Source organism: Camelus bactrianus, chromosome 28 (assembly GCF_048773025.1).
Source record: "Camelus bactrianus isolate YW-2024 breed Bactrian camel chromosome 28, ASM4877302v1, whole genome shotgun sequence".
Classification (NCBI taxonomy): Eukaryota; Metazoa; Chordata; class Mammalia; order Artiodactyla; family Camelidae; genus Camelus; species Camelus bactrianus.
The window spans coordinates 12,206,463-12,220,927 of record NC_133566.1 but is presented as its reverse complement, the minus strand read 5'-3'; the positions used below and the strand labels follow the sequence as shown (position 1 = coordinate 12,220,927).

At 46.6% G+C, this 14,465-nt stretch overlaps 1 non-coding gene across 1 annotated transcript; it reads left to right on the top strand.

The window, feature by feature from the left end:
• The first annotated feature begins 9,713 nt into the window (after window positions 1–9,713).
• TRNAA-GGC (transfer RNA alanine (anticodon GGC)) lies at window positions 9,714–9,786 on the top strand. The gene has a single exon. It is a non-coding gene; the product is annotated as a tRNA-Ala (tRNA).
• Window positions 9,787–14,465: the final 4,679 nt, after the last annotated feature.

Sequence of the window (14,465 nt, the reverse complement as noted above, 5' to 3'; positions counted from 1 at the left end):
AATCCGCAGACACTGCCATCTTGGTCCCTTTCTTTCACCTGGATATTCAAGTTTTTAGAAATGCAAGCATCCATACAGACATTAAAAAGATTAAAAAGATAGATTTCTACATTTCACAATGTCGATGATGATGTAAATGTTTGTCCTATTTGCAGGCTGTCTGGATGGGGGTTTCATTTGTTTTTCAATAGGGAGCGCTAACTTGATGTCATGGAAAGACCTCAGAAGTGTAAAACTCTGGGCTCAGATTCTTCCTTCTCCACCGCGCGTGTGTTCTACTTTGGACAATTTACATAATTTAGAGCTTTGAGGCTCAGTTCCATGACAGGGTAATTGCGAAGGTTAAATAAAATAATATTCATGAGAACACCTCGTATGGTTAGTTAAATCTGAATCCAGATGCATCGCTGAAATACTGTTTAGATTTCATTATTATCTTAATATTTTAATTTCATTTTGAATGGATTCTGTTCATACATTACTACCCATGTATAAATTATAACCTCTGGGAAGATAACCTGCTTCTCTCATCTGAGCCCCGCTGCCCACTGACCGTCTCTGCTCAGATGTCCCGCTCGGACGCGAGGATCACGCTCTGCGTGGTCCAAGGTCCTGTCTGCTCTCCTTACTCCGTTGGGATGGTCCTGCCCCCTTTCCCTGGTCTCGAATTGTTGGGATCATTTCAACTTCTCCTTTGCCACTACCTTCCATCTCCCCGAACCGGCACTGTCCTTCTCAAGGGCTGTACCGTCTCCTTTGTCTGCTGCTGTTTTACACATTGCTTGTTGGCAGGATTACTTGTATTACTAGTCTGTCTCCCATCACGGGGGCTCCTGAGCGTGCTGGGAGCCCCTTCCCAACCCCATCTCCAGGCCCCACCCGAGATCCGTGTCATCAGAACTGCCAGGTGTAGGGGCCAAGAGGGAGTGGCTTTGCCATCACTCCAGATCTTGGTGGAGCCATTGTCGCATACACCTCTGACCCCTAGTCAGTTCTACCTTTGACTCCAAAGGGCACTTCACTCCCAGAACGCTCTCCTGAAAGCCTTCCCTGCTTCGCATCTTCCTGATTTCCCTCTTCATGGAGAATGGACTTAGCGTCCTGGTCAGGGGATGTCCTCACATAGCAGAGTGCCTGGTACCCAGTAAGCATTTTCTTACAATAGACACCTCTGGGCGGCTGCCTGCATCCCACCATCCCCCTTCTCCAGGGATGGCCCTGATAACCTAGAAGGGTGGCTGGCACTGCCCCTTGGCCGTAGAAGTCAATGCAGAGTGCAGGCTTCTGGTCCAGTATTTGCAGAAAGATGCTGTTGCCAAGGAATAAGAAATTGGAAATGGAGAGTCGTTGGCATCTGAAGGCACGGACACCGAGTCCCATGAATGGCAACACCCACCCCACCCAAGAACTCTTGATGCCGAGGCTCCAGGATGCAGCCAGGCTCTGCCCGCCTGGGCACCCTGACCCCCCAGTCATCCCCACATCCCCCAGTCAGTAGTCTTTTTTCCCTTTATATTCGAGTCACCCACAGTCACCCTCTCTTATTAGCAAATGACAGAGTATAACCTGATAACATATCAGAGATTTAATCTGTTCATGATATAGTTCCAGTTATGTTATTTCTCACAGTTTCCTGAGAAATTTCCCCTCTAAAACCAAGCAATTCTCCGAGTAAGTTTCACCCTTTTCTCCACGTAATCTCCTCGCCTCCCCATTACTCAAGTCTCTCGAAGCCTTTCTGTCCAGCCCTTCCTGAAGGATGCCTCGCTCCTCCAGGCTCCTCTGCCACCGCCACCGCTGGTCTAAACCCTTCACTGAGCAGTCAGCACATCTGGGCGAGGACTGCGTTCGTCTTTTCCCTTGTAAATAACGCACCTTCGCTATTAGCTGTAAGACCACACTTGGAAGCGGGGAACAAGTCTTGAATTTGTTGTAAGACGTTTTCCTCTCAAACGCGTAAACGTTTCTCTGCTACTTTTATTCCCAGCGCTTATGGGTTCCGTGTGTCTCCCCTACTGTGTCACGTCTTATAAACATTTATTGAATGAACGGAGGAAATGCACAGCTCCTTACACTCATAATTAAGGGAAGCTGGGGATTATAGTGTTTGTTTTTCCAAAGATGCTTTCAAGTCTCCATTCCCTCGTCAGTCCACGTGCAGCCGGGAAACCCAACGTCCCCTCCGCAGCTTGTCCGCTTTGTAATTGCTCCTGTCAGGGTGATTAATGGATCGTGGTTGCTGACCAGGAACCTGTGTGGTGACCTGGCGGTCAGCAGAGGCCACTTGTCTCAGATATTTCTATCCCTGAATGAGGTTTTTTAAAAAACGAAATGATGGCTTTGGAAAATATCTAAGGTTGCATTATGGTGCGTTTACATACGGATTCCCGGAGCCGGCCCACAGCTAATTGCGTCCAGGCGGGAGGCCTGGTTTGCGTACTCCTGACTGGGAGATGGGCCGGTCCCCCCAGGCTGAAGCCAGGCCACCACGGCCTTGGCCCCAGTGTCTTTTCCTTCCTAAATTGTCTTCTGTGTGGGCCCGCCTGGCCCTGCCAACATCTCAGGCTGAGGCTCTCTGCTCCGATCTGGCCGGGCAATCTGGCCGTGGCAGGGCTGGGGGGTTGCAGGGTGATGGGACTATGGTTCCCTGTTCCTGTGGCACTGTCATGGGTCCAGTCACTTACACCCTTCCTGCTGCTGCTGTCAGTGACCTTGTCTCTGTCCTTCTGAGACCCCAGAGTCGCTCTTGGCTACAACTGCCCTGCTCACGTGATGGAAGGTGACACCTCCTCCCTGAGGAGGAGAAAGGCAGTGGCTGGAGCCCAGGTAGGAAGGCTGCTGAAGTTCTGGGAGCAGAGCAGGTGTGGCTGCGGAAGGGGATGTCCCAACACGGTGCTCCCTGGGGAGCCTGAGGGCTGCCGTCCCACGTCGCTCCTGTTCTCTGCTCCAGTCAGTGTCCCAGGCCCTCGGGAGCCGCTAGTGGGCTGGTCCTAGGGAGGCAGCACTGGTGCCCAGGGAGCGTGACTGAGTGATGTTGTGTCCGATGGATGTTCCCGCGTAACCCTCACGGCGGTCATCCAAGGCAGGTGGCGGGCAGGTGGAGGCAGAGGCTCAGTGTCCCCGGAGCACGAGCACGTGGGCCGAGCCCGGTGGGTGAGCGGGGTGGGTGCTCTGCCCTGAGTTCTCCCCTGAGCACTTTGATGGTGTGGAGGCACCTGGATTCTCACAACAGTGGCATGGCTTATGCCCATTAAAACCCAGGAAACCGGGAGAAGAAATAAACTGCTCTGCTCAGCAAGTTGGTAAAGGACTTGCACCCAGGCTGTGTGCGGAGCCCTGCCCTCTGCTGACGCTGGATCAGCTTCACACTCAGACAAGGGACCGACTAGTAGGAGAGCTCGCAAGTCTCTCTGGGAAGTTCACCATCAGAGACAGAGACTTTCCTGAAAGCCTGAAGCAACACCGGGACCCTCTCTTGAACTGAGGGAAATGGCAATTCAGGGAAAACTGAAATATATCCAATGATTCTTCTTTAGCATCTTTTAATCACCGGAAGTGATCTTCTTTATTCAGAAACATGAAGTGCATTATTAACAGGGAAGGTTACTGTTGTACTGGTGATATCTGATACGTTTGCTTAGATCCCACCCCGGCCGCCTCCAAGCAAAATAAAGCAAATCTCCAAAACCAAGAAACGTTTTCAAAGTGAAATTTTTTTTTGGTAGCTAATTTTTAAGTGAAATTTAAAAAATTCAGGGTAAAAAATATAGTTGTTATCTTTGCCTGTTTGGAAAATTTTCCTGTCCCTCGTCTCTCGAACCCTTTGTCAACCAATGGTTGTGCTGTATCCTTGTCCTTATTCTTACGAGATTCAAACCAGAGGGTCAAAGCTGCCTGGCACCCACTTTCATGAGAATGCTCTGATTTGTTCTATTTCTTGGACGTATAAACGAGGCTTTACTGTGAGGGCACAACAACAAAAAAGTTGGATACAAAATGGAATTTGAAGACAAAGGGTTAATTTGACATTGAGTCCAGATACTATGTTATATTGTTATTACAAGTGGTTAGATTTCCACCCCCCAAGTCCGGGAGAAATGCATTGAGATGTGTTCAAGGAGTGAGATTTTTCAAAAGAGAACTCATTTCATATGCTTGTTTTCAAATCCATACTGTAGAACTGAATGAGCAGGGTAATGTATATCCTTTAGCTTTGGAAAAAGCCTTTAGCCAGAGAAGATAAAAAGGATCCCTAATATTTTTGTACTTTTAAAGTGGAATCATAGTTTCTTTGCTTAATAAAGTTGTTTCCAAAGCCAACTTTCTTTTGCAGGATTTGATGTGTAGTATTTACAACTGCACACATGACGTGGAAAAGTAACCGATGTGGTAAAATCTTGTATCTGTGTGGGTGAAGGGGAGGTGGTGAGCTCAAGAAAATGTGCCGCAGGGTAGATAAAAAAAAATACATGTGTGTTTAACTCAGAATTATCAATAATCTCCCCTGTAAGTTAGCACATTGTGGAAACAAACTTTTTATTGAAGTTATTTTCAAACACACAAGTATAAAGAACAGCATAATACGCCCCCATGTGTTCATTTCCTGGATTCCACAGGCATCCGCATTCTCCCAGTCTCCTTTCGTTGGCTCCAAGCTCTGCTTTTTTCCTGGAATATTTTAAAACAAATCCTCGATACTGTACTATTTCACCAGTGGATACTATCTGTCTATTAGCTACACTGCCCCTCTTTTACAAATAAACCTCCATACTATCGTCAGCAAAATCAGTAATGATTCCTTAATATCATCTGATATCCAAGCTATACCCAGCTGCCCCCGGTTGGCCCCATAAGGTCTTCTCACAGTGGGTTTGTTGGAGTCAGGATCCGAAGGAGTTGTGCACACCCAGCGTGTTTTCCTGGTCGTCTCTAAGGCGTCTTCACAGTGGCGCCCCCTCCTCCCTGCCTTTCTGCCAGCTCCTTTCATTCTTTCTTCCTGCCATTAATGCATTGAAGAAATGGGTCATTTGTCCTGAAGATTCAGGGCACTGGACTTGGGGGATTGACTCTCCTCCAGTGCCGTTCGGCTGTGAACTGGTGGTAGATCTGAGACTTGATCAGATTCTGATCATTAGCAGGCAAGCCTCAGAGGTTTTGTTTTAATCTTAACCAGTCTCTCCCAGGAAGGGCCACCCGGGGGCTCCTTGGATGAGTCCCCACCTTGTGAATGACCTTGCCCTGCCTTCGCCTTGATAGTCTGCATTTTTCTGGCGCCCACCCATCATAGCAGCATGTACACGAGTGGAATGAGGAGCTTCAAGCCAGCTGGCAGCTAATCTAATCCAGAAACCCTCTCCTTGGGGCCCCCTCAGCTCCTGTGCCTGTGATGAGGGCGGCTGACCAGATCTGACCAGCCTGGCTTGTCTGCCTTGTAGAAACCACCCTTTCCCTCCAGATTAGTTAGTTCCAAAGTGTGAGGACGTTTTTTTGGTTGGGTCCTGAAGGTTTTTAATTTGAGTTAACATAAGCAGTAAGACATTCAGGGTAGAATTTGATAGAAAATACTGGCACCCCAGGGTGTTTGTTTCAGCCACGACCCCCTTACCCTACTCCCCCTTTCTGCCCCCCACCCCAAAAAAGACAACCGTCGACTTTCTTGGTTTCACCTTCAGTTACCAGACAGCCTCAGGGCTGCGAGTAGTGCTCATTCTTTCATCCTGATACCTGGCACCTCCTGGGCGGGGCAGCTACATCTTTCCAAAGTTGCTTCATCGGAGACCCAGAACAGTGGCAGGCACAGCTCTGGGCGGACACGGGTGCTACATGAAGGCTCTGGCCCCAGATTACGGACTGAAGCACTGAGCCTCAGTTTTCTCATCTGTAGACTGTGACCCCCTGTCCCTAAGTGACATGAGGAGGATCACACGATCACACGAGCTAACCCGTCGAGTGGTTGCCGCCAGTTTACATTAACACGCCAGCAAGCAAACTCATTTTAATTACACTGGGTCTTCAGAGTTGGAGTTCGGTGAAATTTAGGCCATTTAAACATTTGAATGATCGCGCTGAAGGAGATACCTGGCATCTGAATGGCGGAGAAGGGCAGTGTGTGAACTATTGCAAAGTGAATAAATGAGGAGAAGGGAATTCACCAGTATGTGACCAGTGTGCACCCAGCCTCTCACTGGGTGTCTGCAGTTGATTTGTTAGTTACAATTGGCTGAGAGCTGTTTTACCTGGAGTATTTCCTTCCTTGTAATTTAAAATTAAACCTTCAGCCAAGACAAGTAACTTTAATTTGAAAGAATTTCAGACTCTCCTCCCGAGACTCTAATTTCCCTCTGTCTTTCTGGCTGTGCAGTCACGGTGCATTAGAGCGTCTTTGCTGCTGAGGTCAGCTTGCTGAAGCGACTTATTTTCCGAACAATTTTGAGTACATTATTTAGAGCATTTAGACTGCTTTTAGGGAAATTACTGACAAGCATATATAAACCCAGACCCAGGTCACAGTAAAGAAGAGAAAGAGGAAGAAGAAAAACACCCTCATTTGACATCCAAAAACCATAATTATGGTCATAAATAACCATGTGCTCCTCTAATAAATTATCAGATGTTAAGACAATATAACTTGTACAATATCATTTAAAACATTTCCTGAAGTAAAAAAAATAATAATAATCATATGGTTCTTTCTGTCACATCTTGGGTTTGAACTGATTTATTTAATGATATACCAATATGAGAAGAAAACAGGACTATTTAAGGAATTAATGCTAGAACAGTGCGATGACTCTGCCAACCACTTACAAAAAAGAAGCCAAAGTGCTAGTGGTATGAAATATGTTTATATACATTCAGGATTTTAATGAGATTCCTTTGATATGTTCTAAGCTCAATGTCAAATTTATCTGTGCTTAAGCAGATCATACAGGTATTAAAAAGAACGTAGGCAAGAAGTGTAGGTGCAGATTTAAAGGTTCATATTTAGGGATTTTAATAAAAATGCATTCCTCAACTTGAACAGGTAAAATCCTTAGAGGTCATTCTATTGGTGTCCACTGAAAATCAGAAGTTAGGAAATTTTATGGTTAGCTGAGAAAAGCTGTGGTGTTTTTTCCATGGATTTTTCCCCCCTTCATTTAGACTGTTGCTGGATGATTCTCATTTCTACACTGTAATTTCCAGCTTATCCTAAATATAGACGCTGGATTTGAGCCATCCTAATTAAACTGTGAAGTTCTTTTGTAGTGAGCGCCGATGCTTCTGAAATCAATTTCAAGGCTTACGCAAGCACCTTCCTGGTTTTCTTTCACTTTATGAATTTATCTAGAAATGATAAATTGCAAGTAATATTTTAGTGGCAAATCTGTACCTTTTTTTTTTGTCCAGGATTTTTTTTTCAATATATCATTATAAACTTTCTGCTATGCTATAGTGACTTAATTCCATTTTTCAGATATTTCCCACCCTAAAGTAATTCCCCTCTTTCTACTTGAAGTTTAAGTCTTTATATAATAAGTGAGGACAGTGAGCTAAAATGGTTTTGCCTAAGGCTACCTAGAAAACAAGTATGGTGTCCTTCTATTGTTGCACAAAATTCATGTCTTGTCTTGACACACAGCTGTAGAGATAATGGAATTTTCACTAAGGGACTAGAAGGTGAGAATCAAACAGAAAAATTTCAGCACAACCAACCCACAGGATAAGCCTGGAGGCTGAGTTATGGAATGTGGGGTGCTGGCTCAGGAGTGCCTATGTTTTCAAAGCCTTCCTGGGAGCAGGGCCCCGGCCCCCTGAAGGCGCACCCAGGGACTGCATGGGGCGAACAGATTGTGTTCTGGGCTAGCGTGCAGACCCTCCACCGCCACCCCCCCCCCACCCCAGGCCATCTACCTTGGAGAGCTCCGGGCTGCAGTCCTTGGGCTGGGATTGTTGGAGACCAAGTTTGCTATGACCACAGCATGGAGCAGGGAACACCAGAAGCAGCAACAATTCCATGAGAAGATTGCAAATCATTTTTAATGAAACCTAAAGCCATATATTCACTGGAGGTGCAGTTTGGGAGTCATTTTAAGTGGACTTTGATTTGCCCTTTGATTGCAACTTCAGAATGTAGTTTTACTAGAAGACGTCTTCAGGATGGTTGCGAGGTGTTAGTGGTGGTGGTTGTCCTTCAAACTGCCTTTGAAAGGCAGACACACTTGAAATTGTGTGTTTGCCCCAGGGCTCAGGTGGTGAAAGAGTAAGTGGGAAGCACACTGAGTGCCAGAGTTGGGCTCAGAGAGTTTCTCAGCCCTGGCTGCAGAAGAATGCCACCTCAGGGCTTCTGAAATAGACCGAACCTAGTCCCACCCCTAGACCAACTGAATCAGTTTCTTTGGAGCAGGGGCAACGCATGAGTATGTTTTACATTCTCCCCAGGAGAGTCTAACTTGCACCCAGAGCACTGACCAGAGCGGAGGTTCCACATCCTGATGTTGTCAGCGGCCCAGGTGGGTTCTGTGGGTTGCCTGGAGGGTTGTGAAAGTCTAAAAATTAGTTTCAATGTGCTTCCTTTAAAACAGAGTGGTTATAATTTCACACAGCTGTCTTAGAGGGCAGCAAGCAGGAAGGATGACATCAGAAGTGAAATAAATAAATTACACAACAGAAGGATGGTCCCAATCGAAAAAGGCAGGAGCCCTGATCTGGGGGGTTCTCTGTGTTGGTCTAAGTTACGAAGACGCAAGACAAAGGAAATGGGCGTTAAAACCAGGGACCTCACGGCGGATCTGACACGCAGCGTTTCTTTTCTCAGTTGAGCTGGTACTTGGCAGAAATGTTCTGTTTTAGCTACTAGGCTCGATACCATTGTAATATTGTCACGTGAGCAGCATAAATATCACCGAAGAAACGGCCCATCCTGGCGCGAAGGTTCCAGCACACGGACACTTGAAAAAGGAAGTCCCCGTTCTCACTGCCAGTTAAAAGCAGCGGTTCTCAAACTCGCGTGTGAGAGCGTCATCTGTAAGGCTTGTTGAAACAGGTTGCAGGGCCCCCTCCCCCGTGCTTCTGACGTAACCACCTCCCAAGTGGGACCCGGGGTTTGCGTTTCTAACAGTCTCACAAACAGTGCTTCTGCGAGGACCACGGGTCAAAAGCCCCGGGGGAGCATTTCACAAGCTCATTTCTCACGGTTCACGTCCTGGCCCAGGTGCTCCAGAAACAGGGCCCGAGGCAAAGGCTTTTATGCGAACACCTTGTTGCGTGTACGGTCCCTGGGAAGCTGGCGTGAAGGACAGGGGCCGGGAAGCGGGAGGAGGGAGGCCCCAGGAGGGTGTGAGCGGGGCCCTGCGGAGCTGCTTCACCTGCCGACGAGCCGGCCTCTGCCCGGGGAGAGCGCGCCGGAGGCTTAACCTGCCAGCTCTCTCGTCTCTCATCTCCAATTTATCAATGCTGCCCCAGGGGGCGCCCCCAGTTCTGGGTCATGCCATTTTCTTGGCCAGCCTGGAGTCAGCCTGCCAGAGGGCAGACGGGGCAGCTGGCACCGTGCACAGACTCCCAGCAGGAGTGACCCGTCCGAGACTCAGCCATTGCTGGGGGACCCCCGTCAGAAGAAGGCAAGGCCGCCAACCCAGAGGAGCACATGAAGGGACACTCATCAGTGATCAGTGCTTCTCAAATCACTTGCTGTGAAAGACACATTTTAAAACTTTCCATTGGTTCCTGAGGCGGGAGGGTATAGCTCAGTGGTAGAACATGTGCCTGGCATGTACAAGGTCCTGGGTTCAATCCCCAGTACCTCCATTAAAGGTAAATAAATAAAAACCTAATTATTGTCTCCCCCCAAAATAAATAAAATTTTAAAAAGTTTCCATTGGTTCAGGGACGGCTGTCCTGCTGAGGCCTCCTGTCCCAGACTAGCATGTGCCGTGTCACATGTGACTCAGAGCCCATTGCTGTGCAGGCCTCTGGACCCTCACTCTCAACTTTCTTTCTGTCCCTGCTCCCCATGAACTGGACAACTAGTCAACCAGGTTGTCCGTGGACGACTCCTGGAGCAGCCTGAGTGTAGATTATTCTTGATCAGATCCTACAGTTGTGACTTTGTCTCTCCCTTTATTGTGAATGCTGTTAAGTCATAAGAAGCAGAAATATGTGTGTCAGCAGAACAGTATCTAATGCAATAGATCACAAATAATTTTTAAGGTTGAGAACTTTAGGACAAATAATTAGTATATGTCCGGGCAAAGTGCATTATTGCTTATCGTGTTCTTTGCCTGAAAAGTGTGAAAAATATTTGTCCTTTCTAACTCTAAGGGAAACTTAATCAGAGGGCAGCGTGGAGACTGTGGTAAGAATGGGTCTTTGAAGTCGGATAAACTTGGTACATAAATTTTGTTTCTGCTGTTTGCTGGCTGTAATCCTAAGCAAGTCATTAATTGTGACAAATCTCAGGGTTTTGTGTGGAAAAATAGGGACAAAAGATGCACCTTTCTTAAAGTGACACATAAGTGAGGTGCCAGGTTGTAAACATGTGGCTTTGAGAAGCTGCTCACAAATGTCTGTTCTGGTCCCCTTGCCTCTGTGTGACCCACTGAGCCTCCCACTGATGTTTCAGTCATGACCTGATCATAGATATTGTGGTTTGAGACTAAGGGGAGGACAGAGGCCCAAAAATCTGACCTGGGAAGTCAGATGTCCCCCACATATCCAGCATGCAGTGGTGGGCAGCTATAGGATAATTGCTGTAGACATTTTTGTTCAAAAATGGGAAAAAAAGGGGGCCAAAAAAGAAGTCATTGGTCCATAGCAATTTTGAAATCTAGCTGAGAAAAATATTGGAGGCTCCTGAATTAGGCCTGAAGGCCTGGAAAAAGTCTCCATGACTCTTGGTTCCCTCCTCAGAATCATCCCTCTTTTTCATGAAATGCAGCATTTGTTTGCAGCTGAGTGGTTTTCCTGACCTGCCCCCTGCCAGTAGAATTTTGAGTGTCCAAATGCCTCTTTTCATTTCAGATTCTTCCATTCCAGGTGGATCCTATTTCTCCTAAAACAAAACAAAACAAAACAAGTTCAAAAATCTTGTGGGCCTCCTTAGAATCTCTTTGTGGTTTACTCCATCAAACAAAAGCCACACCTCCAAACCTCTTTCTAATGAGACCTTCAGCTTTTCGGAGGCCCTAAGTTCAGCTGCGCGTATCTGCGAGTGCGCCCTTACTCTTCTAAAGGACCTTTTGTGTGACTGCATAGTCACTGACTGGAGCATCAGCTATGATCTTTCTGAAGATTTAACAGAAGATTTTACAGTCCCACCCTGAGCTTTATCTCTAGACCATATTTTGCTGACAGTGCCCTGGATTTGACCTTTACTTGGAAGCCATTTCTTAACTGTGGCATTGTTTGTCATCTTGAGGGTCTAAGAAATTTCAAATCCAGCAAGTCTTGGCTCCTGTGTGATTAACAGTCCTTCCCACAATTTATGTCTCCCCTTTTGCATGTGCTATAAGCAGCAAAAAGAAACCATTTGGTACCTTCAACAACTTGCTTGGAAATCTCCTTAGTTCATTTGACATATGTTCTGCTTTCCACGTTACTGCAGGTGATGACGTTGCAAACCTTTCCACCACTATGTAACCAAGATCCCCCTTCCTCCAGCTTCCAAAAATATGTTTGTCATTTCCTTGTAAGTCCTCACTCACGGTGTCCTCAAAACCCAGAGTGCTACTCACAGTCTGTTCAAAGGAATTTATGCTTTTCTAACATTTCCTAAAAATCCTTCCAGCTTCCACCAACTGTCTTGTTCCAAAGCTGCTCCCACATTTTAAGGTATTTTTTCATGGTAATGCCCCATTTCCAGGTACCAAAATATGTATGATTTAGCTGTTGCTACATAATAAGTGACCCCAAAACTTAGTGTCTTACATCAAAAAGCATTATTTCTTCATTTCTGTGGGTCAGGGGTCTAGGAGTAGCTACACTAGATGTTTCTGGCGCAGGGAATCTTGGGAGGCTACAATCAGGATATTTTCTGCGGCTGCGATCAGCTCAAGCCTCAACTGGGGCTACAGAATCCACGTCCTAGCTCACTTGTGTGCCAGGCTTAGAAGATCTGCTTTCAAGCTCACTTATGTAGCTGCTGGCAGGCCTCAGGTCCTTGTCATGTGGGTCTCTGCTCAGGCTTCCTGGATGCTGTCGTGATGTGGTGCTGCTGGAGAGAGAGAGAGCGAGGGAGAGAGAATGAGAGAGAACCAGAGGACAGGAGAAGGTGGCCACCATGGGAGCCATAGTCCTTTTGTAACCTAATCTCAGAAGTGATAGCCCATCCCATTTGCTGCCTTCAATTTCCAGGACACAGATGCAAAATTCTCAAGGTGAGACCTAAGGGCGTGGATTCCAGGGGGTAGAGGTCCTGGTGGGCTGTCCTCACACGAGACTGGGCTGCGCTCACAAAAGACCCCAAGTACCATCAAGAACGCGTCTGGTTCTTCTCTGCGTCTTCACTATATGACTCAGGATGGTGCAGCTGCCTCTGTCTGGGACCTTGACTGTGGTGCTTTGTTAAGGCAGCCTGAGCAGCCTCATACGTGTACCTCACATTGTCACTAAGTTGGAAAAAAAGATGAGCTGTGTGTCCGTCAGGGTTTTCCAGAGAAATAGAACCAACAGGTTTTCCAGAGAAATATCTGCATCTGTATCTATCTCTGCGTCTGTATCTGTCCATCGTCTAGCTGTGCATGTGGATATTTAAGTATGTGTGTGTGTACATATATATATAAAGTGAGGAATTGGCTCATGGAATTTTGCATGCTGAGGAGTTCCATGAGCTGCCATCTGCAAGCAGAAGCCCACGAAAGCCTGAGTGCAGTTCTGGCCCAAGTCTGAAGGCCAGAGAAGCAGGAGAGCTCGTGGTGTAAATCCCAGTCCAAGGGCCAGGGAAGACCTCTGTCTCATCCTTCCACCCTGGAAACAGAAAGCAACCATTCCATGTAGCAAGCATTACATGTAGAGACAGGTGATGGGGCAGAACGTGCCATCTGAATTCAGAGAGGGAAAGTTCAGTGGAGCAACAATCATAGAGGAAACATCAGATGTCCGTGGCTGGTTGAATTTTGACACCAAGCAAGGTGTGTCATGAAGTCAGGCTCTAGGCCAACCCCCGAGAACCTTCCTGACTGACATGCACTCAGGGTGACCATAGTGCTCTATTTCAGTTGGCTGTACCCGACGGTGACACTGCGTGGTCTCACTTGCTTCGAATAGAAGTGAGCATTCAGCATAAACACTTGAAAGTTTTGTGAAGGTGGGAGGAGGGTATATTGAAAACTGAGGCTATGATCCCATTAATGAGTCAAGGGCCAATGTTCAAAGCAACACGAAATGGGTTGTAACCCATTATGCTCGCTGTGAGAGCAGTATCTTGGGAAGAACTTGCATGTGCATATTTTCCAAAAAGTAGTACAAATATTAAAAGAAAACCCAAACAAACAAAAATCTCAACAACTTCTCTTGGCCATTCACCTAATGGAATGACCTGGTGTATTGTTTGTCAGGTAGGCGTTCTTGAAACCCTTTGTTGAGTAGAATTGAAGGAGAGGAATGCTTATGGGTATTAATTAAGAACGCTCATGCTTGTACAGAACAGATTTAGAGCGTTAAATAATACCTGGCAGTAATATCAATACGATGCTTAACAATTGTGGGACTGAAGAGTTAGCATGAAAAACGGCCCCTATTGGAAGACATCCCGGGTTTGCCTCACGATAATCTCTCATATTTCTCACTTATAATACTGCACATGCTAGCAAAGACATTGTTCCTATTGAAACAAAATTTTTAAAGAAAATTCAAATGACAGTATAATTGAAAAAAAGGGGAGAATAGATGTTGGTAAGTTGTGACAGACAAAAACACATTAAAAAATTTTTGGTCTGTAAAAGCTTTTACAAACCTTAAGAAATGTATGTCAATTCACTGAAACTGGTCCATATATACATCTTACTTAATGCGTATGAAAACTCGTGAGGCCAGTGCCAATATAATTCTCATTTCAACAGCGGGAGAAGTAAGGTTTGGAAAAGGTCAGTAACTTGCCTGAAGTTACATAGCTCCTGGCAGGGCAGGAATTCCAGAAAGTTCTCTGTCCCTCCAAAGCCCAGACCTTCACACTCCTCCGTACCTCCCCGCAATGAGGTTACTTTCTGATGGGCTGCACCCCAAGGAAGGGGGGGGGGGGTCACAGTTATTTGGCCCAAGGCCAAGGGCAGATCGTGAGGTGGTTTTGAGTGCTATGGACCTGGTAAAGAACTGGATTAATTAGAAATCGGAGCAGCTTTCTGTGTGGGAAGTTTTGCTGGAATTTAGAAAGAAATGAAGCATGTGCCACGCCCCAGGCCCATGGTGGGGGGGGGGGTCCAAGGAGAAGAGGTGTCCAACCTGTGAAGCTGGCATCCCTAAGTGGTGGGCAGGCTTCTTAGCTTTTTCGT